The following is a 26,605-nucleotide window of genomic DNA, read 5'->3' on the forward strand; positions in this document are numbered from 1 at the left end:
AAAATACCAAACTTTCATGAACTTCTTAAAAAAAAAAAAAAAAAAAAAAAAAGTGCCTTTGCTTGTGGTTGGATTTGGTGGACTTTTCTTGGGTTGTTGCATACTTTATTCATGCCAGTTCACTCACCATTAACTTTTATGAAAGTATACATAGTGAATACATAAAGTTATAACTATATGAACTAGATATAATTCAAGTTGCCTTGAAAAGGTGATGTTTTGACACATCAAAGTCTTAATGTTAGCAACTCTTTTGCTTTTCTTAGTGTTTCATTTGCACTGTCACTTGTTGTACTTGAATCCATCATTGAGTACCTTTTTACCAGTGAGCTAAAACATTTAAAACACACAGTCCCTGTACATCTGCCTGAGACAGATTAATGGCAATGAACATTAAAGCGACCTGCTGAAGACTGCAATAGGGGGAGATAAAGGAGCAGAAAATCAAGGACTTCTGAAATCTTCTGTCAGGTTTAAAAAACAGGATGCAAAATCCATTGAAAGGAAGAGAGGTGGGTTTTTTTATTAACTTCATTAGCCTTCACGTGAAACTCTGAATACCATGCATGACTTTCCTCCTGTGAAACATAACTTCATACTTTTGAAATATGGGCAAACAAAGAATTTAAAACTTGAGTTGAAAACTGGGATGATGTGCATCATAAATAGTTGCAAAACAATAAGACATTAAAAATGTTTACCTTAGCTAGTCTGAATTTGTTTAAAAATTGTGTATGCCACCCTCATATGCATATTAGCAAAAACCAGTAGCTAAACAGGTTAATGAAATCACCTATGTCCCAAAGTACTCAAGTTTAAAACCTGCTAACACTAAAAATACACTCTTCAGTTCTCCACCTGACACAGAAGCCTGTGTAAACAAGCAGACTTTGTCTAATAATAAATGCAGATGTTCAAAAATAGTGTTTACATTTACAGTCATGAGCCCTGCATTTCTATTCACAAGCCATGTGGTTTCTTTCCTGACACTTTGCTGAAAAAAAAATCTTTCTAAAGCTTCTGTGACTCAGGTTGATCTCCAGTTCATTTCAGTATAACCTCAGTGATATCCCTTCTCATTCTGCTAAGATCCTTATAGCTGTAGTTATATAATTAATGAACTGTAAGGCTCCTTCCTTTGCTTCTCATAGACAGCTCCATGTATGTATGTATGTTTTTCTTTACCACCAAGATGAATGGTAGTAAATGACTGGGTCTTTTTTGTCCAATTGACAAGAGTTCTTTTCTCCTCACCTTTGCATGTGATTTTTTAACACCAGTGAATAAGAAAGTCAGAGGATGACCAGGTAGGTGAAGCTGAAGACAGCAGTGTAAAGTCAGAATGAGGGATCAGGCATTCAGTTGCCTGCTTCCCGGAGCTGTTTAGCAGGGACAGTGCATATGAGCAAGGTCTGAAAGATCAGGTCCCCTGAATGAAAATACTCATCTGTTTCCTGTATAGAAAAGTACATATTAGTTACTTTTTTGTAAGAAACCCATCCTGCACATTCTTCAAATGTAAGTTTGCTAGTCACCTTTATTTTATTTTAGAAATTTGCATACACTGGGAGGCCCCAGTGCTCTCCCTTAATCCATCCCTTTTTTACCCTCTTCTAAAATAAATAGAAATATTTACATGTGAAATAAACCCCATTAAATAATTTAATAGGGGCAAATAAATCCTAAATCTCAAATGAGAGGAAATATTCAATAAAAATTGAATACAAGAATAAGGACTTGTTTTTATTGCATTGTTCCTTCAAAATACCCACTTGCAAACAAATATTTGTCAAAAGGACCACTCCAGGCCAAGCACTATTAACTCCATAATGACAGCCTTTGGGTGGCTGAGGACACTCCGCGCCAGCCGGGTGTTTCACAGTGCACCCAAGGCATGCAATCGTGACAACAATGTGTACCCTGCTGTGCCTCATGGCTCACTTGACATACAGTTTCCTGTATGAATCAACTGTTTCCTGTAGCTCTCCTTTCAGTTTAAATCCTGGTCCTCAAGTACCTCTTACCCGTCCTGGTAACTCAAAAGGTAATATCAAAAGGAATTAATTTGCTATAAATTATAGGCTCAACATTTGCTTTATGTTATATTCGTAAGCGGGCAACAAATGGACACACTACGGAGCAACTGATATAAATGGACTGCTTTGTGATGGTTATTAAAAAATTAAATGCATTTGTTTTATTAGTTTTAAATTTTATGCAATATAATTGTGGTAAAAAGGTAACAATTAAAGGACACCCTAGTAACACGGTCATAAACCCCCCGTGTTTTTGTCTTAAAGTAACAGGAGTAGAATTAAAGACCGTTACAGCTATTTGGATGTAACAATAACATTCAGCTCTCCTTTGTAACTGCTAATGGATTTCTTCTCCAGTACGCCTCAGAGGAAATTATTTTCCTTGCTTTAGTGAGATGAGGAGAGACTCAGAAAGGCTGGGAATCTGTTTGTGTTTTCTCTTACTCAGATATAAATCAGCTAGATCAGCCTTCAAGCCAATGGAGTTTAAGGCAGGTTTAAATTGTTATTCATGAGATATGAGGTTTCGCAGACAGTTATACAGCTGCTCTGAAGGGTCTTCATCATCTCTTGGTACAAAGCAGGATGAAGAGCCTTTACAGCAGCTGTATGGCAGCCGGAGAAACCCTTAGTAAGACTCTTGGTATAAAGCAGGGGTTCCCAAACTGTGATATGCATACCATTGGTGGTACGCAAACCACTTCCAGATGGTAGATGAAGGCAGCTTCTCCATTCCTATGTGAAGTTGCTTATAAAGCTACGGGGTAAGTATTTCCACGCAGTTACTGGAAGTCATTCTGTGCTTTTGTGCAGACACCCTGTGGCACAAATCAGTTCCTGCCTGTAGCAGTCAACTCCAGTAACTGGCAGTGTGGAGGCACTGACCCGAGCTGTGAGTAGGTGTCTTGGCACAAGCTGTGACCACCTGGTAGCTGGTGAGGATGGGCCAGTTAGGTGAGGGAATGCCGCAGGCGCGGCGGGCTGGAGGTGAAGGTTCCTTATGTGTGGGCATGGCGTGGTCATGAGACTGGGAGCTGCGGTGTCCTTACCTCTGCTGATACCTGTGCCTACTGGTGCCAGTGGCATTCATTCAAACCGAGTTCGTAAATCCTCAGCACACTGAGTTAATAAGCCCTTAGCAGAGAGGATTAAGCTAACTAGAAAATAATGCGCTAGAGCACTCGTGCATTAGATCCGTAGGACACTGAGTATAGGATCTGACCTGAGCATGCTCTCGAGTGCAGGTAAAGTGCATGTCTGAAACAGCTATAAAACAGCTTTGGCCTCATAATGTTTTTGCTTAACACACCAGAATAAAGTAACTGAGGCAGACGGTAAGAGAGACCTGAGGCTTTAATCTAGATGTCTGGCTGTGCACTTCTGTGTCAGTAAGGACAGTGTGGTTCACTGGGGTTCAGCAATGCCGAGCTAGGATGGAGAGGAGCTAGACAGACATAGTGTGACCGTGTCAGTATAGGGCAAAGACTGAGCTGATTAACCTGGCTGAGAGGCCTTTGCCAGTGAGGCCTTCGCTTTGTGGTCTGCTGGCTCAGGATGGTTTTTTTCAGTTGTCATTGGTGCAACCAGTAGCTGGTTATCACCACACACCAGCTCACCTCAGCCAGGGCTCTTCCTGGGATTTCCTGCTGATCCCTGTGCTTCCTCTGTTAATCCACGTGGTTCTTCTTTTCTTCATGTGAGGAAAGTCGTCTTTTATTTGTCAGCTCATTTTAAAATACTTTTCGATGGCAGAACAATGTACTTCATTTGAGAAGAGACTACTTAAGATAGCTTTCTAGATACACCTTTGTAGATTTTTTAAGTAACGTTGCACAGACTATTTACTTTTCCCCCATTGCTTTCACTGTCCATGATACTGTATCGGATTTCAGATCTTGTACTAATTTAATGATAATTGATTATGGCAGTGGTGCTATTTTTTCAGCAGTGAAATAAGCAACACGGTTTTAATCTTTGGGAAATGTGGATGTTCAGATATTTCAAAGGTAATATTTTTCAGCACTGATCTGAAAAGGAAGTGTAGTGAACTATTACTGAAATGCATTTGTCTCTGTAGTAATGTGGTAGCCTTAGTTGGCATGTGATGCCTAAGGTATGCATGACAAAATACAGAATGTAACTAGGTGAATGCTATTTTGCTCTTGTGTTTCTTTACCAAAAATATCTCTGGACCTTTGGTGATCAGCAGGATTTTTGTTTTACATCTCATTGGTACCTTACACCTGAATCACATAGAACTCCCACACCACTGGCTTTTGACCATGCCTTTGGAAAGCTTACTGCTACTAACTATAATAAATAGACTTTCTTTCTTAGAAAACCTCCAACACAGATTTTAGATTGAGCCAGTTTGCATATTTTCACACTGGTTGATTCTTCCACTGCGAAATAATCAGCATCTCATTTTTTTTACAAAAGTCCACCACTTTTTTCTTTTTTTGTCTACTGTTCCTTTAGTCTCCCATCAAAGCTTTAGGAGCTTTAGGCCTAAATTGAGAACCTTTTCTATTGTACTGCTTCCTAGTCCAGATCCCTTCTCATACCCTCTTTTCTGCTGTAGTATCGGAGTGCTTCCCAGTAGTGAGTTAAGCAACATGACTAACATCTGTCACGTGTGGTTTGTTCTCTCTCTCATTCTCCCTCCAGGGAGTCTTTCCATTGACTTCAATGGGCTTTAGATCAGGCTCTAAATTAGTCTGAAGACTTTGGGATGAGTGTGTTTTTGTTTTTTGTTATGGTTTTTTTTTTCCCCTTCATTTTTGTAAATGTCTACTAACTTTGCCAACAACCAGCAAGTGGTAAAGACAACTAGAAAAGAAAGAAGAAAAAAAAAAGGAGGAAATTGTTGCTAGGATTGGGACTATTAGATGGGGAGGGTTTTTTTATAACTTCTTACAGCTGCAGCAGTTGTTGCTGATACTCTAGTACTGCCCTTTCCCTACTTTTCTGTCTGTCTCAGGTGGCAGGGAAAGCAGACTTGTACTTCAGTCTGCTGGAACCTCTTCCACACAGGAATAACAGTAATCATATATTTTTCATAATGGAGGAGAGTTTGTGGTTAATAATTTCTACTTGTTCATCTGTGTCTTTCCATTAGCACGCTGGTTGGGCTCATCTTCCTTAAATTACTTCTTTACACATCTAATTTCTTCCTTTTACACCCATTTTGGCTTCCTTTATGGACATAACCTCTGCACATGTTTTTTCAACAACATTCAGTGGAGCAGAAGGAACGGCTTATAGGTGATCCTTTGAAATGTTCATTTGGGTGGATGCAGGGACAACGCTAATGTTTGTCTCTCACTTGTATACATCGCAGCAGAGCAACTTGACCATTTTTATACTGAAGAGTCACCTAAACTTTTCTGGGGGGAAAGAATTGATCTGCAACCAAATAAAAAAAAAAGCTTTGGATATCCCTCTATAACTTCTCCTATTAGCCATATAGTGGGATTGTGTATATATGCGTCTATGTATTTTTCTCTCTATAGCTATATACGTATACAGATATCAGCAATTCTGTAGGCTGGCTTTCAATGTCTTCTAGAGCACCTGTGCTCCTATATCACAGCTAGGGGAATGCTTATTAGAAGGAACATAGGTATCTTGAACTCTTCCAGAGTCATTACATGGCAGCCTGAATTATCTTGAGATGTGACCCAAAAAATCCCCAGAAATCAGCGGTGTCCTTTCCAGTGATTTCAGAACCATTTGGAGAGAGTTCTTCTTTCATACTAAGTGCTCTTCCTAACCTCTTTATATTTGGCAATGGAGTTAGAGCTGTTTTGCTGCCTTCTGCAGGCCTTGGGATTACTGAAGAACTAATCTCTTCTGAGTATTGACTTTACACACTGTGCAGGGTGTTGTGAGCTCTAAGCTGCTTCTCGCTGAGAACTGTTGCAGGGTTTGGGGTACCAGTTAGTGATCAACTTGAGCTGGCTGTCAGTTTAAAAACAACTGACATTTTTGTTGAAGAATGAAAGCAATTCTTGCCACAGTTTCTCACTTGTTCACAGCTTTTGCAAAGTAGCCCTAACAACAGCTGTAAACTCCTAGGCTGTCAGGGAATCCTTAAAACATGGAAAAACACACATATTTTTTCCATGCTGTAGTGAACATTGTGAGAATCACGGAATCGGGTCTTCGTTGTTCATCTTTGCAACACAGCCCATTAAATTTTACAGTTTATAATTTCACGTAATGGCATGTTTCATCCCAGAAAGCTTCTACCCACAGATAACAACTCGCATACACAGAGGCTACAGAAATTCCAGGTTCTGTCCCAACCTACACAATGATAGGTGTCTGAAGCATAGCTTAATAAAACTAGCAATTGCACAATATGTGGCTTTTGGCCCTGTTGAAAGAGTGGTAAATTTTCCCAGTCAGTAGTGGTTATGAATGTAAATGTACAAGGATGAACTATTTGCGCTTCAAAGAACAGTAAATTTGTCCAAAAGAGATCTTCATTTCACCATTGTAAAGAGATCTAAGTCAGCAGGTACACATGAGAGAAGGAAAATATTCAGCTGAAAGTCTGGCTAGCTGTAGGAGTAAGCTTGAAGTATTTCAAACTCAGACGGGAGCAAACACAGGAGAAGTTGCAGATACCTCTCTGTCCATAGAGACGCACTCAGCACTCTGACCCACTCTTCAGGCAATCACCTCTTAGTTGTGGGTTATGAACGATGCTTGCAAAGATAAAAGCCTGATCCTGCATTTGGGTGAATGTGAATCCGCAGCAACTCTGCCCAAGCCAAGAGGACTAGTCTGCTGAAGGGAGACGGAGGCCCCTAGATAGGTCACTCGACAGCTGGATTAGTAACGGCTGAAAGCCCTCCAAGTTGCGGTCAGTCTGGCTAGGTTTGAACACCTCCATCTGACTCATCTCGTTTATCTGTGTTTACTGCGGTTGCTAGTGTGGTAGCTGATTACCTGCATCATCTGCTGATCTGTGTGAATCTGTAGCACGTTTCTGTTTTGAAATGCTACTTGTATTAGTGACATCATGTTTGTAGGGAGGAACGTTAGCTCCAGTGCAACATCTAGACAGCTTTTGGTACCTGGGCTGACAGTACAGAGAATTTCACTGTTGCATGCTGGTAGTGTTATTAACAGAGTTCCTGTTGGGGCATTTTGGCCTGTGGAAGCAATCTTCCTACCCTATATCTCCCAAAGTTACTTTCTGTATTTATCTGGAATAATTCTCTCTTGCTTTACCTTGACACATTCACCAACTAAATAATACTGATAAATAAAATATGCATCAACATAACTTATAAGCAAGGCCTAATTTCTGGAACTAGTCTGGGTCAAAGGCTTGAGTTTTTAGAGAACTGCCTCTGTAAATAGTTGATATGCCAAATTTGTTCCAGTTTTAACTCTCAAGGAGACTTACCTGGAGTCTTTTTGGAGAGGTAGCCTAGTCCAGTGGTCAGAGCCCAGGATGCAAACCCAGGAGTCCCAGGCTTCTCTCTAGTGCTGCTGAGTTGCTCTGCAACTTCAGAGTATTGTTTCATGTCTCTGCCTCTCTGCATTGCTATTTTTGAAGTGGGGAGTGGTAGTCCTTACATTTAAGACTGACCATTCACAGTTGGCGTCAGTATTCAGCAGTTAATGTTTGTTGAGTGTTTGGCAGATATGAAATCCCATATTCTCAGATGCATAGATTATAAAGCCAAGAGGGACTATTGTTCATCAAGGCTGACCTATTTATTGGAGGTGGGCCCAAATCTAGACATTGGATCAAACATACCCAAACTCTGGGGAAGCTCAATTCTGAATTCAGATCTGGATGTGAGCCTCATGGCTCAGTCCCATCTCTGTAAACACCAGACAGGAATACAAACAAACAATTTTGAATATAGGGAAAGCTTGGATCCAGAACTGAGCCTTGTTCCAAACTGTCCCAACTACTATAAATAGGTTTCCCATATCTCCAGTTATAAAACTCCAGAAGTTAAATTATTTTAGTGAAGCTTACATGTCTGCACAGAATATTGTTCTCAGCAAGGTTACAGTAGTAAGTTGACGAGAATTTGATCCTCAGGATGCTGGAAAAAATCTGGAAAAGCTCCATTACCTTTTGTGCTACAGATTAGGATCTGGTTCACTGTGTCTCTCTCCTGCCGTCTTTTTGTATCTCCTGATTTTAGTAAACAAGAAGGGAAGGAGAGAAAAGGAAGGAACTCATCATAGACTTTGAATGATGCAAACAGTTTAATTAGGAAATAATGCTAGATACTGTTTCCCTTCCTTTGCTGTTTTTCAAGCAGGATGCATCCTTAGGAAACAATAATAGAACCGAGGATTACAAAGCCTTTGTATGCATTGCAGCCAAGTGGCCACACAGGAAAGTGATATACGGACAGGCGCTTGTGTAACGTGAGCGGAAGTTATTCAACATTCCTTGAGGAAGCATAGGACTAACTCTTAGTATCAAGACAAATATTCCTGTCAAGCTGAAAGGGAAGATAATGCTGGACACCATTTTACATTGTCTCTCTTTGTGAAGTTTGCTGATCTTGTTCGCTTGAGCCTGGCTTCAAAATAATAGCATGAACTAAAAATAACTACACATTTGGGCCTTAAAATGTCTCTGTGACACAAGGTCAAACTATAATGGGCATTTCCTACTCTTTAACCTTTGTAGCAGACAGAAGGAAAAGTGTTCAAAAGGGGCACTGCTGTAGAGGTCAACCTGAAACATTTGACCCTGAACTGTTTTGGTTCTTAAATTCTATATCCAGAAGAAGGTATGTGGAAGCCTGTGAGACCCTAGTTTTCAACTTCTGTATCTTGAATTTCTCTCTCTACTATTTATAACTGTCATGATGTTTCACTGCATAATAGCAGTGTTTGCAAACGCTTATACAATTACACCCTCGCTAGCTGGGCTCTGTGAACTAGATCCTAAAAACCAGAGTCCATGGTGCAGAAAGCCCTCATCAATCTGAATAGATTTGGTCTATAAATTGCTGATAACTAGTGATCACAGCTGGGAGTCAGAATGCCTGTGGTCTAGTCCACCTCCCTACCGGTGTGCTGCGTGAAGGTTAGAAAGGTGCACTACACTTCTGAACCTCAGTTTACCTCAGTTACTACTAAGCTACTGAAATGATGGGAAATTTCTTTTAAAATGCACACCTAAAAGTCCTCATAGTTTTACACTGGGTTTCTGTAGAAATGAAAAGCCTTGAGGAATCATTCTGTTGTTCTCCTTTGGGGGTACATACCAGATATACTTTTCATACGCTGGTCTCTCATCAGAAATGAATTGCAAAAGCATGCTCTGATTATGCTCTCATCAGTACATTCAATGTTCAACACCTCTTGCATTTTCAAGTGTGATTCCTGTTCTTCCTCAATGAAATACTTCTGTTCTCCTGCTTTGATTGTGGAAAAAGGGAATTTAAGGATGGTATTAAACAATACACCTAAAATATTGCTTTCTTCCTCTCTGTACACAGCTCTTTTGAAAGGAAAACTATTATCTGCTCATGTTCTGACTACCGCACCCTCTCTTTTTAGTCTTTGAGTACTGAATTTCTTAGTTCCCTCAACAGTATGCATAATTCTTACTCTAATGTCATATGCTTAACTCACCAGTCTGCCTACAGCTACAGTCTTTGAGCCCTTCAGAGGCTCTACCTTCAACCTAGTCTTTTACTTTTGAGACCCTGCATGACTTACAGGTACTCTTCCCTCTTGGCTTATCATAAAAGTGATTCTTCCCACTCATTATCTTTTGTATTTTCATACTGCTTCATCTGGAATGCAAATATCCACCAGGAGTCCAATCTTCCTTTGTATTTCCTAGTATCACACAAAGGGCAGTCAGAATTGATTTTGAGTGGAGAATATGGTTTTTGACTAACTGACATTTTTCACAGAAAATGCTATGAAATCTACACAGCTTCATCTTTTACCTGAAACCTTAGAAACCAAAGAATGAATTTTTCTAGGCCAAAATGAGAAACAAACAAACAAACCAACAAACAAATCCTTAAGGCTTGGGGGGTTTGTTTCTTGTCCAAACCAACATTTCTTCTCTTTGCTTTCATGGACATGTTTTTTCTGTCCGTATTTCTACATAGACTTTTACCTCTTTGGGACATCTTTTGTTAATATTTCAACACGTAGGCAGTTCACGTCAAGAGAAAGTCCTTGACCACCGCTGCATTTCTGTTGATCGTTCTGCTTACCTTCTCAGTCACTGCACGCGGGGTTCCTTGAGTGTAAAAGGATCCATAGAAACCCAAACTCTTCTGTTACCTGTGATCAGCATTGAAGAATGCTTTTGCAGTAGTCTGGTGGGATTTAAGCGATTTATTAAATACAAACCCTGATACCAAGTGGTGTATATGGAACAGATTCCCTCAGCCTTGGGAGCACGAAGGGAGAACACAGCTCTGAAGCTGTCAGCAGTACGAGGCCAGAGCGACCAAGCCATTCCTTGGCTCACCTCCCAAAGAGACAATTGCCACCTCAGGGCTAGTGGTGTGGGGAGGAAACAGTGAAACAAGCAGTCCCATCAAACAACGATGTGAAGAAGGGGTTCTTGCAGGTGCAAGCCCTTCTGTTTCTGACTCTGTATGGGGCACTATGGTCTTGTTTTGCTCGAGACTCCAAAGACTCAAAAGTTAGCTCTGTACAGGGCTCCCAGAGATTAAATAAATTCAAAATGACATGCCCTGCATCCTTAGGGGTCATACCATTATGCATACCATTTTGTGCAGAACATTTGTTTATGATGAGATCTTTTATTGATGGCATCATTAGTATCTAAAGAGAGAGGGAAGATTGATTTGCTTTGACAGAGCACCAAATATTTTTGTTAGGGTGTAAACACAAATTGTCATACGAGCAGAGAACTGTAGAAAAATTAAAAATTAAATTATGTAAAACATATTTTTTAAAAAATAAATTTTTTTCAAAAAGGAAAAAAAATTACTTGGAACCAGATCTACTCAAATTTGAGGTAAGTTTGTAGTCTGAAGCACAAATAACAAATGAAATCACTATCTTGGTTTCTTACTCATCTGGCAAAAAATAGTTCTGATACAATTCTAAAATCAAAATCTGGGTTTATTTCAAACTGTTGCCATCTCATTATGACAAATACAGGCTCATTGGGGCAGCTACTCATGGGACTTCAGGTACTTCTAAATTTATTTTTGTATGGATGACGGGATGAGTTTTTTAATATTTATGTTGTGATGGTAGGTTTTTTATCCTACTATCAGCAGTTTGAATAAGTTGGTTCTCATCCCAAGCTGTACATCAGAGAGTCAGTTTTCGCACTTCAGAATCTTTTTCTATCGTTTCCAAGCAGTATGGGTGTTAGATGAGGTGGAGCGAGGAGCATGTACATCTTTAATGCTGAGATGATAGTATCAGGCAAAAATGATGTACATTTCCTCCCCAAACCCAGAGTTTGTCAGCAAGGATATTTGTTGTCAAAACTGTAGGAAAACTGAGTCCACAATTTTGTTAAATATGAATCTGAAATCTGATTGTCTACTTTTGAAACTGGGTTTCATCCAAAGACATAAAGCTTCAACCAGGCCTATTAATTTTATTTCACAGATTTGCATTAGGCAATATGACTCAAAAAGTTGGACATAACTCAGGAGATCTTGGGCCTAACACTGTCTCCACCCTGACTTACTTTTTTTGCCTTGCCAGTACCAGGCTGGAGTCCCAAAGCTCCGTTGCTCTGCACAAGTCTATAAATACACCACAAATTTCATGAGTCAAATTTACCTTGCTGGAGCAGAGCAACTCTTCAGATTACTGTGATTAGTTTTCTTCCTACATTTTACAGGAATCAGCTGGGCTACTTCAGGTATTTCTGTGTCACTCTGTAGTGTGCAGGATAGTTTTCCTCTCAGTCAAACTCTGTAGAAGTACCTGAGACATTCAGATATGCCAGTCCCTGTTACTTTGTTAGGACTAGTTGCATTAACTGGCTTGAAGGAGTATCCTTTAGCATCAGCTCCTGTTTCTCCCATCTGTGAAATGAGGAGAGCTTCCACTCTTTTGTAGGTCTGGATTTTGAGGATTTATATGTGATAAATTCCATGTAAATAATTAACTTAGTGTAAATGAATGATTTAACCTAGTGTGGAATATTATATTTTTCTTTTTTAAAAAGTAAAAGCACTACTTATTTAGACATGTTGAGGCAGTTGTTTGGGTTGTGAAAGAAAGCACTGTCTTCAAAGCTGGATTAATGGCCCTTGGGGCTACACAGGGAAGATGGTGGAGAGGTGACAGCGGGTAGATGCCAGGACTGAGAAAAATATACATTAAAACTGTGCTGAAAATGCCTGAATTGGTGTTTTCATTTATTCTGCCAAGATTCTTTCCTGATTTAATGAGCACGTCTGACTCGTACTGACTTGAATGGTCCGTGAGCAGAAGCCATCACATTATTTTCACCACATCTAAGTCACATATCTTTCGTACAGAGAGAGTAAGTGCGGCCTGTTGTTTTGGGATGGTGTTCTTTGGGAAAGTGAGCACATTTAGCAGGTTTTGTTCATGATGAAGTTTTCTGGTGGTTACCTTTTCTTTGGGAGCGAGGGCAGGTCTTCTGTTCCTGGGGAGATCTTCCAACCAAGTCCACCTGTTGACTTCACCCTAGTACTACCTGTTCTCTCTGTAAGTCAGATCCTAGGAATTGCTGATTTGCTCTACAATGGCCTTGACACCTCTTGGGCCAATGAGAGGTGAGGATACATAGTACCAGTCAAAAGATCCTCAGCACATTGCAGTATCAATGCCTCTGGGTATATTGGATCATAGATTTAATTTGTTTGTGAGCTGCCGGTTAAATCTCGTCATGGCAATTTTTCCTCAAATTTTGTATTAAATAGCATGTATCTTATCTTCTTATCTCCTTGTGAAACAGTAACGTGGAAGGGTGTTCAGGATCAGTCTCGTACTTCATGAAAATGACCTGGCAATGATCATTTGCCAGATCATTCTCACATATTTCAAAACAAAATGAAACAAAAACTCCCACCAGTGAAACACTTAGACTGAGTTTATCCCTGGGGAGATGATGAGAAACAAACAACACGTGACAGTTAATCATATTGTGTAATATATTACTGGAAGGCTCTCAGACACTGCAGCGAAGGGCATAGTATTCAGAACAGAATAGAGTGACTTTGATCTGAAGTTCATTTTGGGTTATGCTGTGGAAAAAAAAAAAAATAAACAACAAACCCCAAACAAACCTCATTCTGTTACAAAGATAAAAATGACTAAAACCTTCACAGTGAACTTTATGAACAGGTATCTCAGCAGATGCTAGGAACATGCAAAACCTAAGCAGCAGGGTTTATAAGCACGTCAGTAGTATGATTATGTGCAAGAGTTAAAAGCAAACTAATAATTTGCAAATGTCACAATATTTTATTAGATATTCATTATTATTTATAATAGAATATTAGTAATAGTAGTTATTAGTAATAAACTAGATTTATTATTAATTAATTAACTTTTCTTCACCATTTGCAATTAGGACAAAATTTCATGTGCAGTCAATCTACCAGTGCCCAATGTAAGCCTTCAGAATCTGAGAGCGACAGAGGACATCGGTGGGAAGGCACCACTGGTTGTCTAATCCCACCTCCTGCCCAGAGCAAGTCCTGTTACAGCAAGATGCTCAGGGGCTCGTTGATTTTTTAATCTCTGCAAGGGTGGAGAGCTGCCAGCCTCTCTGGGCTCCTGCTCCAGTGTCTGACCACGCTTCTGGTAAAAAGTTGTTTTCTTTTATCTTGTCTGAATTTCCCATGTTGCAGCTTGTGCTCACTGCCTCCCATCCAAACCATGGGCACCTCTGAGCAGAGCCTGGCTCTGTCTTCCCTACACCCTCCCATTAGGTTCAGTACTGGCCACTGATCTTTTACTGAATTTCATTTGGAGCCAAATCACCTGCTGATTGGTTCTTTTGTTTAAAAGACACTGACTTTTCCAGTTTCTGCTCATACAACACAACTTTCTGCATTCTCTTACTTATACCTCTACTACGAAGCACTTTTGGTGAGGGAATTACAACACCTATAGCAAAACTGGGCCTGAGAAATGAATGATATATGCCAACTTCCAAAGCTGTCTGCATGATACTCTGGAGCACACTGATTAGGATTCTACTTCTAAATCACTTTTGTTTTAATTGTTCCAATATAAGTGCAATTGTCATGTGAGCGATACACTCCAATTAAGTGATGGATGCTTCACAAAACAATGTTATTCTAACAAACTACTGATTGGGCTAGCATTTTCCAAAAAGCAGTATTGTTTTAGATGTTACGTATCCTTAAGATACCAGGCAGTTTCTTTCTTTGGCAATTTTATATCAATTAATTGTGAATATTACTCTCCCCCCCGCCCCGTGATTGTGGCTACCAAAGCACTCTTGAACTTGAGATTCATTTGCAATCAGAGTTTTGGGAGATTAAGTCCAGCAATGCCTTTTGAAAATGTGCTGTACACTGAAGGATGTAGGGTACAATCCTGCCCTTGGTGAGAGGTACTCACAAGATTACATACAAACCAGGACTTTCATCTTTCATTTCTCTAATTCTTGGATGCTCAAAGGTGGAAAAATATGCAGAGATACGAGCCTGTGGCAGATGACCATCAGTTATAAACCAGGAAGCCCTCGCCTTGTTCTTTGCCTGTGCTGCGCTGGGAAATAGATGGCAGTGCGAAGCGAAATGAAGAAACGTAATTTCTCACTGCTTTCATTTGATCTGCTTCCTTTCTCACATCTCTGTGTGTGGGTCGAGGGGGAGGGGAAGGAGGGTGAGGAGGGGAGGACGAGGGTGGGAGTTTCCTTCATGCTTCAGCAGTGGTGCTGAATGTGAAGGAAACAATAGTTGGTCTGATTCCAGGCATTCACTTGGGCAAGAGCTGTTTTGAGGAGTGAGCGCAGGCCTGCGATTCTCACAGGTACCATTGCCAGCGGCTGGGTTACCTGTGGGGTATACAGGAACAGATGGAAAAGTAGTATGCACTTATGGCTCTGTCCTAAATTTCATCCTCTGAGTTTTTTAAGAAATAGAGTTTTTACCTGTGGACCAAGCGCTCGTTTTCAAAATAAGGCTTAACGCTCAGCTGTCGAGATGATAGTTTCTCTTCTTAAATGACAGACTTCATTTGATCTGGGAGTACTGAAAGTGAATGTTGCTGTCATGCGTTAAGGGCAATATGGAAAAAAAAGACTGAGTATTGTCACAGGAAGAGATATGTTCCACTGAAAAGGAAATAAATGTGATCAACTTGCTGGTAGTTGCACCACAAACCGACTGAGCACCACGTTGCTTTTTCTTTTGCTGGCTATGATTAAGAGGCCTGAATTAAAGATAACTGCTTTGGAAAAATGCTAGGGCAAGAATCCACTGAGCACTTTAGGCAAAAGCAACTAGTGGTTCTACTCCAAATATAATTACTGCCTACCTCTGCCTGACAGCAGGCAGATTTTTTGATCAGCTGTTCTCTTCTATTTTCCCATGCTTTTTTTCCTCAGAAAGATGAGCTTGATTCCTAGGCATGGGGCAAAATCATACAAAACCACGTTATGTTTTGTAACATCTCAAAATAGTTTGGAGCTATCGCAATTTACGTTATGCCTTATCTACTAAGGGAAAACTTTAATGGTGAAAGGGATCTTATAAGTGCTGTGACAAGACTACATGATTTCCTAGGGCTTAGACGTGAACGCAACAGTCGAGATATTGTCAAATCTTATTTGGACTACCCAGGCAGTCTCTCACCTGCAGAATGGGCTCAGCTAGCTAATAATGAGCTGCTGCTTGAGATTCCAGGAGTATCTTCCTTCTGATAACAGCAATATAAAGTTAGTCTTTTCCTCACATATTTTGCTACCTTTGGCTCCAACTGGCATTGTGATTTACTGAAAAGGAGAGCAAAATTCTACCTGAACTTTATTTGAACTCTTACAGGTTTCATTTGGGCTAAGTATAAAGGCAAGTCAGGCAAACGTTATTTAAGGCTTGATTGTTTGTTCTAAATGCAGATCAGAAATAAGGGATGGAAAAGAGCTGCACCGTGTTAGCAGGTGGCTGGTGAGGAGAGACACTGCCGCTTAGAGGTCCTGCATTTGCAGAGACTGCTTTTCACTGCTTACATCCCTTCATGGCCTCCTCATGTCTCGGTTCCATTCTGCTGACCAGCTCGGCCCTTCTGAGGAAGCAGTATTCCAGAGGTTTGGTGGAACAGTTCCTCTGTCATCTGAGCTGTAAAGACTATGATTTTGTGCTAGTCTAATGCAGGAAGCCCAAAGGTGTCAGAGTAGAAAAGAAAACGATTTCTGTTCTTCCGTCCCAGCTTCTTCTACCAATAGTGTGACTCTGAATGAGGATGAGTAATCCTTCCCTTTATTTTTAGTGTTTTTTTTTAAAAGAGGGCCTTTCTCTTTCTTTCCCCCTCTTCTCCCTACTTTTTATTATTAATAGAGTATGTGTGAGGCTCAAAAGGAGGCAGGAGAAGGGATGTGGGCAGGAGGTGTGATGCAAAAAAAAGCTTGCTCTGAGATAGTGATCTCTTTGGGAGGGGCTTGTGAAGAAAAGAAAAAAAACACAGGCAAAATGATGCCTTTGTTTTTCTTGGGGATTTCTGTATTATTGGAGATGAATGTTTTGGCTCTGGGCAGGATAGTTTGTATCTGTGTACACACAGAGAGAGAGATCAGGAGTGCACATTACGTAGCAGCGCAGGGACCATGCCCAGCCACGTTGCCCGTTTGCACGAGGCAGCGGATTCTTCAGCTCCTACATCACTCCCAGCTTAGTCAGACATACCCTGCAGACAGCAGACTACATAATGTGTTGCTGTTGTTTGGATTTCGAGGCTCTGGGGCCTAGCTGTCAGCTGGCTTGTACTATAACGGGACAAACAGCAAATGCAGCTAACCCAAAGAGGATGCAGGAAATAAAGGAAATATATGTATTTTTAAGGATATGGATGATGGGGGAGGAATTGCTGATATGACTGTGAACTCTTGTGATATATTTAGAATCTTGGAGTAAAACTCCAGTTCTACTGAAGTCAATAAAAATATTGCCATTGAATTCACTGGAAACATTTTTTTCTGTCCTCTGTCAGAGGAAAGTAGTAGTTGAAAATATACAGCGACAACACTTTCACATCTGTGTCTCCAGGGAAGAAATGACACTGTACTTCCATAATGCCTACGCACAGACATACATCTTTCTAAAGATGCTGTCATGAACCCTGAAAACCCTGTCTTTTTTCTTCATTTCTCAGCTTCCAGGTCAAGTCTTGGGTCAGGTCATAGGTGTAACCACTGGGGAGGAGGAAGGAAACATGTCCTACTCACTCCAATCCAAGCAAGTTTTTCTGTTGTTTCATTTTTTTTTTTTTTTTTTTTTGCTGTAGAGGCAGTGTGTTTTTGGGTTGGGTTTTGTTTTGGTTTGATTTTGGTATGAGTTATGTTCTCCCTTCTATTTTAAAAACAAAACAAAGCGCATGTAAGTCACATACAGAGCCACCTTCAGGTTTACTTGTGCGAGACTCCCCAAACCTCTCTGCAGCAAAGGAAAGGCAATAGTATTACAAGTGAACAGAAAGCATTTTTGTTCTTTCTAAAGCACCTGAGGTTTTTGGATCTGTCTGAAGCAGGCACTAGGGACTGGTGTGTTTCATACCAATATCAAATTGTTTTTAGCATCAGTCACTTGGATGTGGCGCTGCACTCTAGCTTTGTCTCCTGTGGTGTCTTCTTGGGAAATATTAACTGAGCTGACTTTGTCATTTTTCCATGGCTGCTCTCTCTGCAGGATGTGCCCTGTGCCAGATGGTTGACTTGAATGAATTCTCTTTACATAGTTAAGAATCACTTTCTTTTATTATTCATGACTTGTTTCTTCCATCTCTCATGTTTCTCAATTTTCTCTCTGCTTCATAGACGGATAGTCATGCCAGATTGAGATGAGGCTGTTATTTCATCTTATATTAGGAAGCCATGTTGGGGCAAAAAGCGTGTCAGAAGGAGATAGGGCATTTTCTCAGATTCCAGCTATTTTAACTTCCAATGTCCGTCTTGCAAGATGTAGAGAGCTGTTGTTCATAAGGTACCCATGCTGTCATTTTTAGGCTGTGTCTTAAGTTTTTTGTCTGCAATAAGTGAATAAATAAATAGGAAATTTAAAATAAACTACAGGGGAAGTTAAAGTATCTGTAATTTTTCAGTTAAACAATTGAGTTGTATAGAAGTACTCTCATTATATATGAAAATCATAATGACTCAGTGTACTTCAAGATACAGCACCTACATGCCTTAGAAAGACCAATAACTGTGTGTAAAGCTGGTCTGATAAAAAGATTATGCACTCAGTTGCACATGCGGTGCAACTAGGTATTAAAAACCAGGCTCTGAATTATTTGTTAAAAACAGGTCTAAGTCCATTGATGCCAAGTGTGCTGATTTTCTTTGGATAGGGATCTATTGCTTTAAGTTTATATTCAATATAAACATCATATGCAATAATAAATCTTAGAAGCACATGCTTAGATTGTTTATTTGATTTATTATTTCATTTAGTGTAATGCTATTCCATTTCATTCCATTCTTGTATTTCTAGTTCCTCTGTAACAACCTTGTAAAAGTGACAGGGAGGCTCAGATCTTTGCCCAGCAAACAATATATATTATTTGCTACATGAAAGTGGTGCACAACTCTCTTAAATGTTCCCTAGCAGACTCCTATTGCATTCCACAATGTGCCTGCACTTGAACCACCTCCATTCATATCAGAGTCTTTTTATCCCAGCACACATTGAGCAAGCTGCTCTGAAGCTTAATTCTCCTGACCCTTCAGTGCAGTCGGATATTGTCACCTAATCCCCTTTTTTTCCTTCTGTCCCATGTGTGGTTTTGACTTCTTTCTCTTCTCAATTCCTTTTTCCTCTTCCCTTTTTCTTTCTTTCTTATTCTATAAGCCTCTCTCCAGGCTCCACATTCCAGAATTCATCCTTGCATTAGGGCTGCAATACAATGCTCTCCCAGTGTTAAAGGATTAGACATTAAGGAGACTGTGGCAACTCCAGCCTTACTATATGCACAGGGGGAACATAAGGGGATGGAGGACTGCTTGCTAAAGAGTAAGGAGACTGGGAAACAAGGGGGAAAATGGCATCTTAGCAAAACCAGAGTGGACGACAAAGAGATTTGTGTGAGCAATAGTAGTTGTTTCTGCTCGGTTTAATACTCTAAGTTGTCTCTGGAAGACAGTAAACCAGTTGGAAAGCAAAGCAGCATTACACATTACACAGTGATTGGTACATTAAATGCAATTTTTATTTTAACATCTATCTCTGAGAAATGGCCAGTTTGAAGCACTCACGTGGTGACATGCCATTCCAATACATGTGATGAGAGTGTTATCTGAAGCGCCAACGTTAATCAATATTGCATGGATGTTTTTCATAGATAATTGTACCTCTGACTCCCAGATTTCCAAAGTTCATACTACTCCCAGAGAAGGAGTCTGGTGTCTCAGCTTCCAAATATTTCCTGCAGGTTGGTTTTCATTTGTTTTCATGTTCCTGAAGGGAGTGGTCTTTGTTAAATGTCTCCTCCACTTTCATTATTGGATTGGAAACAAGTACGTTACTTTTCAGTACACATAGGTTCCTAATAGTGTAGTAAAACATATTTTGAAGAAATTAAGGTTAATTTCTTTCTTTGCCACCACTTCAACCCCTGCAAAAGTAATTCTGTAAAAGTAAATTTAAGGATATAATCATGCTCCATTTAAACTAATTAAAAATCTCCAGAAGCTATTTAAGAATGAAATCCTTGAAACAGGGGTTTTTTGAAGCATGCTAAACAGATCCTGTAGTGGAGCAGTAATTGTCTGTTAGAATCTGTACCATGACTCACAAAACCCTATAGAAGGGTTCTTGTTTTCCATCAAGGTTGTTTTGCTTATTTGTTGATAGGGTGGGAAAACTAAATTGAAGAAGTAAGTTTTGCATTTTGCATTGGAGGCGGTGAAGTTTGTGGTCATCCTAATCTATTACGGAAGTGAGTTCTACAGTCGTGGGCCAGCTGCCGAAAAAGTTTTGTCACCCAGACTCATGAGTCTCGCCCTTGTGGCTGACAGTTTCATTGTTCCTGAGGAACGTAAGTGTCATGGAAGGTCATGGTTGCATTATTATTATTCAGCTACATTTGAATAAATGTACTTGGCTCTATAAAGAATGCTACAGGCCTACTTACCCTGCTGTACCCCACAGGCATGTGGTGAGGCTTAAAGATTGTAAAGTGCTTTGAGTTCCTTGGAAAAAAGGCACTATATGAATGCAACAGATTCCCATTTGTTCATATAGCATCTGGTCCCACATCAGTGATGTTATGATATACAGGATCAGACCCAGAGTGCTGTACATGTGTTTGATTATTCGCAAACATAAACGGAGATATGGCTCCAACCCCAAGGTCTTTACAGTGTAAAGAACTGACCTGGCAGCCTACCAAATACACCTTCTGTAAGGCACTGAGTGGGTTTTTTGCTCATCAGCTTGCAAGTTTTCAGTTAGAAATACACCAAGCAATTGGGGATGAGGACTGAGATTTGGACCAGACAGGAAAAAAGAACGCAGACTGCATATTGAGAAAATGAGCAAAATCAGTGCTGTAGGAAGAAAGATTCAAATCTTGAAATTAAGGTTGTTCTGACTCCAGAAGTGATGTTTTACACTTGGGCGCATCTGCATATTTGCATGCTTTGTGTTTTCTTGTGGAAATACATAATGAGATTTTGATGAGAATAGAATGAACAAAAACCAGAGTAGTAGCAGTAAAACAGAGAGCGTAATTTTAATAACGAACAAATACTAGATGAAGTGAATAATACTGTTGGCTAGATTCTCACCCTGTATCAACTGGCTTGTATCAAGGAAGATTGGTGGTTTCTGGTATTTTATTCTAGCTGTAGATTTTTAAATATATTTTTTTACAAAAAGAAAGCAAAACTCAGGCACAAGACAGACATTCATGCCATTTACATATGGAGATTCTTGTGTCAGCAGGGTGCAGTTTGCTGCCTACATGCATTAAGACCAGGCCATGACATTCACCAATGCATAGACTCTGCAGTGGCTTTCAGGCTTTCATCTCCAAAGTTCCCCAGGACCAACGTAAATGGAGAGTGGGTAAAATGTGGAATTAATACTAAAATAGCACACTCCACCATGCAATGAAATTCAAGGCTTCTGTTTTCCACATAAAGCCTCTGTTCTTCATGGTTAATAAAAGAAAGTAAAGTGTTAGGTCTGTTGATAGTGTTCACAAAAGCTGTAAGAGCATAGACACTATGTAATAATTAGCCCAAAAGAAAATGCTCAGAACGACACTATAATTTTCCCCACCTGTTCCCCAAACTGTCAAAAGGAAACACGTCTCTTATTTCACTCTGAATGAGATGTAGTATGTTTGTGGTTTGGGAGATGATGGCTTGATTATCTGTCAGTTGAAACAGCTGGCTGCTGTGGTGCGAACTGAAGCCGAGACTGAGAGATCCACATACCTGCCTTGTTTTTAAGTGCTTGGTCTTACAGAGAGAAATCTTTTCTTGCTGCAGTTGAATATCTACCAGTTGATTAGGCCAGGACATTCGTTTGAATGTATTTTAATATAACTTTGAAATGGCAAATATGAAAGAAAGGATGCAGCTCATGAAAACTTCAGAGATAAGGAATAGAGGAATGAACAGGTTGAAGGTTTTTAGGAAAAGCTTATGTGGTTATTCAGATGTTCCTCACACATGTTGTTCCAAACTATTACTGAAGAATGTAATAAACCTGCTGTGTGAAGACTTTTTTCTCGGTGCAAAAATCCATTGCCCAGTCTCATCTCCCATTTCTTCTCCCTGCTGGGAACCCCATAACCCTGTGTGAAACATGTAAGATTCTTCCATATCCTCCTATCTGCCTTCCCTACCTAACTCTCTCATCTCTTCGTACTCCTTTACCTACTTTCTGCCCTGAATCTGCTCCTGTAAAAACATTTGCCAACGTCACAGACTGGTAACGTTGCATTAAAACGTTGGTGCGGATTGTCTCAGGAAGAAGTAACCTGCTGATGGTGGTGGGAAGCATGCCCAGGCCCACCTAGTGCCTGGGAGAGGCTGTCAGGGGTGGAGAAACTGGAATCTCCTTAGGCCTCCCCTTGTCTGAGGCTGCAATGAAGCCCTGCTTGGGGTCAGTTGTGCCACAAAAAGAGCTATCTGGTTGCATTTTGACACACTTGGTTCTTATACTTTCTGGAAAACCAAAATTGTATGGTCTTGTGAAAACGAAAGTGGAAAGTGAATAACTGGGTAATAAAGGCTAGATTCTGATTCAGTTTAAATTTTTTACATACAGCTTTCATACTTTCCCAGTTCTTCCAGGCTGTTAAAATTTTAGGAAAAAAAAAAAAAGTTAGAAAAAGAATAAAGTTTCTGTAGTATTTGCTTTGTGAAAATCCTAACCATTCTTGAAAGATCTATTCCTAGATTAAAAAAATCCAACAAGCCCTTAGTCCCCATTCCAGTTCATGACTTATTCTTTTTATGCTATCTCCCCAAAACAGAAGGAAAAAAAACCCAAACCCAAAACACCAGGCTGAGAACTACTCCCAGATGATAATAAACTGACTCAAAAAAGTTGAGAACAAACTGGATCAACCCTCTAACAGATGGGAGCCTTTACTGCTTTACTCTTAAGAGACACTGGTAAATCATTTGGCATTATTAAAGATACCAACCACAAAAAGGATCTGTAAAAATATCTATTTCCAACTTTTCATCATCTGGGATTCTGCAGTTGTTAGTGGTCCATGAATCACTCCTAGTATTTAAATGTAATATATTCATTTGGATAGGTGCATAACAGAGTAATCTTCAAGAATGAAATAATTGCCACCCATAAGAAAAAAATGGTGGTTTCATATGCTGACATATGTAATTGAAACATCTCTTTTACTTGAAGCAGATCTTTTAAGCTGTAATCATAGATACAAAGTACAGTAGATACATCAGGTCTGTCTCACCACTATATTAGTCTGGCTTTATTCAAGTGCAATTCAGTTGAAAAAGCTGGAGTTACACCAGCATAAAATTGGACATTTTGCCCACCAATACAGCTCTGTATTGCCTTGTGTCTTGCTTAGTCATTTGTACCACACAAGAAAGATGCACAGAATTATGTATCTAATTTTGATTGTGGGATTTCAGTAGATGTTTGTGGTACATTAAAAGACTACACAGTGTTGTAGGCAACAGAGAGACTGTCCCACCATCTTTGTCAAATGCTTTAGCTGATGAAGTGTAATTTGTTGTGTAAGAATGGTAAGTATTTACTAATGGTGATGGACTAGGATTTCTTAGTGCAGTCAAGGTACTTTCCAATATGTGACCCTTCTTGGTCAGTGTCTGGATTTGGGGATTGAGACAGGTTTTAGGTCAGCTGTAGAAATAAACATTACCAAGACATTAGAAAACACAATATTATCATATCTTGCTTTGTGATTTTTGGAAGTAGAAGTTAATAGGCAGGAGACATAATTTTATATAATAATTCCGGTCCAAATTCTGATGAGTAATATTTTATATGCTTTCAGCATGCAGAGGAGGAATAGGTTCCCACAAAACTTTGCATCTCCCAGTTTCTTTACATGTGCATGCCATCTGTACCTTCCACCAACAGTGCTCCCAAGTAAATGGGCAGAATGGCATTTCAGTGGCTTTCTTCCTGCAAATGTTCAAAGTTACTAAGTAAATTATCAAACCTCGGAAAAAAAAAGATGCAGCTGAAAAACAAATGAGATGTCTAGAAAGTCAGAAGTTGATTCAATATTTCCTATTTATGCACACAAAAATGACAGCTTAATACATTTTTTCCCAAAAGAGGCAAGAGTTTAGTGTGTAGTATCCCCCTAACCACTCAGCACTCTCCAAGCATAAACTCAGTAAAGCTTATATAAACTAACTGCAGAACCTCGCAGCTGCTGCAAAAATTTTGTGGGCCAAACTCATTTGATTTAAGTGAAACAAAAAACATGAAGGTCAAAATAGGGGCTCAGTTTGACCCTTCCTTTTTCCGGATAATGTATGGGGCCTTTCTATTTGCCTGATGTACTTTAAGTCTACACAGTGAAAATGCGGTCCACATCCCTGCAAAGTTAAGTAGTATATAAACAGAGAAACATGCCATTTTATCACTGAAGTGAAAATGTATGGGTGAATAACTGTTTTGAGTTACTTCTAAGCTGCGAGATTCCTGGCTGTTTCTTTTAGTCTGAGCTGGAGTTGTCAGCAGGTTGTCTTATTGTTCCTTTTACTATTTAACTTGAGAGACTTCATCTAAAATGCAGTGCTGGTGTGTGTGCATAAGCTAGACAAATAAATATCAATCATCTCCCAGATGGTGATAATATGCCCTATGGGAATGGAGCATAGACTTGCTTTGACACTTCTGCCTGTGTGTGTGCACATACATGCATTGCATTTCTGAGCTCTCCAACAATCCAGCATCCTTTGCTCATGTCAAGTTGTGCATTCAATTACACTTGTGCTCGTGTTACTTCTTGTGTATTTCTTGTGGACAACGTGCCACTGAATATAGTCCATTGTTTGGTCCTTCTATATCTGGATGTCTTCCTCCTTGGAGCCAAGTCTTTCAGATTTTGGCACTTGCTGGCTTATTTTATTCTACTGCAGCTTTTATGAATCTGGTTTCGAGTGTGTAATCCAGAATCCTGAATTAGGCATCTCTGCTCCTCATAAAATGAATGAGGAAAGTGAACTGCCTCAGACTGGGCCTCATGGTGGTGAGTGCCCTGAGCAGAGAGACTCCTTTGCTGGTCAGTAGGAAATGACTTCAATTCTACAGCTCCTTCTCCTGGGCTTAAGTGCCTAACTGTGAGCTGCAGCGAGGTATTTCCCTAAAACCTTTCCTGGAATAAGGTACTTATGTCATTTTCTTGGAAACTATCGTGGAGATCATTCCTTTCTTTTAAAGTATAGCCAAGAAAGTACTGCCAAACCCTTTTATGCAGTATTCACAACCCCAGAATATGAATAGCCCATTCCCTGTTCTCTTGGCTGGGTTTCAGGCCCATATGGCCCAAGTGCCCTGAGGATCCCCTAACCACTAAACCATGCTTAGAGCAGGGGGCACTTTTTATCCCTCCTGTTGAAGCCATTCTACTTTGCAGAAAAAGCCTTACGAATTTGCTGGGCTAGAGAGGCTGAGGGAAGGTGTACTAATGACTAATTGGAGTCCTCGGTTGGCAACTGCGGAGAGGCCCTGGGTTCTAGTTCCTGCATTCCTGCAGTGGTGACTGTTCCCACAGTTTATAATGAACAGTTGTTGGATGAGAAGTCACTGTACATAAGCAGATGATAGGCCTCTTTTCTCTTAGACAATGTCCTAATCCTGGACAGGAGAGTCTGTCTCCATTTTTTGGCCTCATGAAATAGTCTCGATAGGAAAGTTGAGTTTATCCCTTTCTTCCTGACACACAAAGCTCAGTAGGTAGCACCCATGGTAAGAAAGGTCATGAAAGAGCTCATCTTTTATCTGCTTTTTGTGAAATTCTGTCCTTGTGCTTGGTAAGTTTGAGCCCTGAGATCTGTTTCTATAAAAAGAGGTAAACTGGGATGGGGGGGACAGAGAACATGTTTTCCTTTTGCTTGCTGTATCACTGGTTTGCAAGGGCAAATAGGAATGCTGCCTATGTTTATCATATGGTGGCTTAGTTGTCGCTGGTGTGGCAAATTTGGGAACTGTTTGTATTATTGTACCACATAACTCTTCCAGTTATTCTCCTCTAACTTTCTGATGAAACTCCAAGCATTTCCACAAAAGGATTATTTATAATTACTGTTCATAAATATGAACCAAAGATCAAATACAAAAGGTTGTGAGACAAGTAAGCATAGATAAGCCACTTTTTTCAATTTATTTTCTGAGAATATAATGCTGGGAGCAATATATGCCTCAGTTGTCAGGGCAGGGTATCAGTTGATTATTGTTGGTATGTGATATTTGAATACATAGGCAGGAACATACCTAGAAAATTCACTGATGCATCCATTGCACGGATGTATCTATTTCTTAAAGACTAGTGTCTAAGATACCCTTTTGCCATAAGGAGGAAGGTAATAATTCTTTTTCTCTGTTTCCAATAAAATTCAGGCTTTCAGATTATACAAAAAGAAAGGTATGTTTCCCAGTTGTTATGAGTGATTATGAAATGTATTTCCCATTATCTAGATCAGTCAACCATCCTGCATTTACGTGGGGAAATGAAAGGGGAAGATTAGCTCAGTGAACGTAAAGATACCCAGTCATAAAACCTTGAGTTTTATATCTATGTTAGTAGGTCTACTACTAGCTACCAGATTTCGTTTTCTATTGTATTTTCTCAATTAGAGGAAACAAAATACTATGTTAGTTAATGATTATTTTAAGAGAAAACCAAAGCTAGTTGATTATTAAACA

Source organism: Aquila chrysaetos, chromosome 16, assembly GCF_900496995.4.
Source record: "Aquila chrysaetos chrysaetos chromosome 16, bAquChr1.4, whole genome shotgun sequence".
Classification (NCBI taxonomy): Eukaryota; Metazoa; Chordata; class Aves; order Accipitriformes; family Accipitridae; genus Aquila; species Aquila chrysaetos.